This window comes from Propithecus coquereli, unplaced genomic scaffold (genome assembly GCF_000956105.1).
Source record: "Propithecus coquereli isolate 6110/MARCELLA unplaced genomic scaffold, Pcoq_1.0 Scaffold244, whole genome shotgun sequence".
NCBI lineage: Eukaryota > Metazoa > Chordata > Mammalia > Primates > Indriidae > Propithecus > Propithecus coquereli.
This window is the reverse complement of record NW_012147997.1, coordinates 676,958-678,268: the sequence shown is the minus strand read 5'-3', so window position 1 is coordinate 678,268 and position 1,311 is coordinate 676,958. Positions and strand designations below refer to the sequence as shown.

General features: G+C 27.8%; 1 protein-coding gene across 1 annotated transcript in view; it reads left to right on the top strand.

Annotated features, from left to right (window-relative positions):
* Nucleotides 1-1,311, top strand: part of COL19A1 (collagen, type XIX, alpha 1) — a 383,175-nt gene that overhangs the window by 207,016 nt on the left and 174,848 nt on the right. The window lies entirely within an intron of this gene.

Here is a 1,311-nt window from a genome sequence, read left to right as displayed (position 1 = left end):
CATATTTGAAACACGGACTTCGGTGGTGGGGGGAACCAAGGGCAACACACGTAACCTAAACGTATGTACACCCATAATTTGCTGAAATAAAAAAAAGAAAAGAAAAAAAAAAAGAAAAAGCAACCAGTTAGTTAAGGTTGATCATTTTTAAACCAATCATTTGTGAATAGTATATAAAAAGTCTACAAGTATTTGTACAATTATAGTTATGTTTATATTAATATTATACACAAACATCTATTTATTTCAGAGAAAATAATTTTTTACTAGAATTCTTATGTTATAATTTAAAGTTATTTGCTTTAAATACATTTTAATCACAGAATAAACTACTAAATAATGCTCTCTTATTAAAATTCCTAAGGAACTATAATCATCTCTTTTTAGGTGAATAAAATAGAAAGGTTTTTGTTGTATGCTCAAACAGCATAATTCCACTTTCAGTTCTGACTAGAATAAATATATGTTTTACATCACATATGCACTATCGACATTTATATGTACATATAAATATTTGCACCATAGCATAGTAACAGGCCATTCAATTTAAGATTATTTTAAATTTTTCGCATGTCAAAATCTCAACTATTTAGACATTCTTTCTATGAGTTGCCTCAATTTGAATCAATTAGTCTTAAAGAGTTGCACAATTCATATCTAATTCATTGTTAACTTTCTGAAACTGGTTATCCAGCTTAGTATTGGGATTTTTAGAGGATTAGTGAGTCAGTAGGAAAAAAGCAGTTGAAATATTTTTAAAAAATCAATCCTTTTTTTATTTGTGGACAAAAGACATACTAAATACGAGTAATTAACTGATTAAAATAGAAGCTGTTTCTATAACGTGAAACTATTTTTATATACTCTGTGCAGAAATACAGGCAAGTTAATGCTTAAAGCTCTAGAAAGATTTATGTTTTAGCTTCAGAGAAGATTTATGTTTTGGAAAAACTTACAGTCAGCTCATTCAACATGGAGGTGATTTATACATCGTTTATTAGATGAATGATTTGAGAATAGCTTTTTCTGCCCTTCTGTTTATAGTTTGCTTCTGTTTCAAAAACATTTCAAATTGTTTTCATCAAAAGTCTAAATTATGCATTTTAAAGCTCAACAGTAAAACTTTCTTTCCTAAAAGCACTATGCATTGGCAATTTGGGACTTTTATAAAAGAGTTCTTTTATTTCATGTTGAAATACTCAGCAATCTAGGAAGGTAAATTAAATACATATTAAATGCCATTAGAAAATTATAAAACAGGTGGGCCTTTTGAAAATTATATGCAGTAAAGCATGTATTTATTTCAGCAAT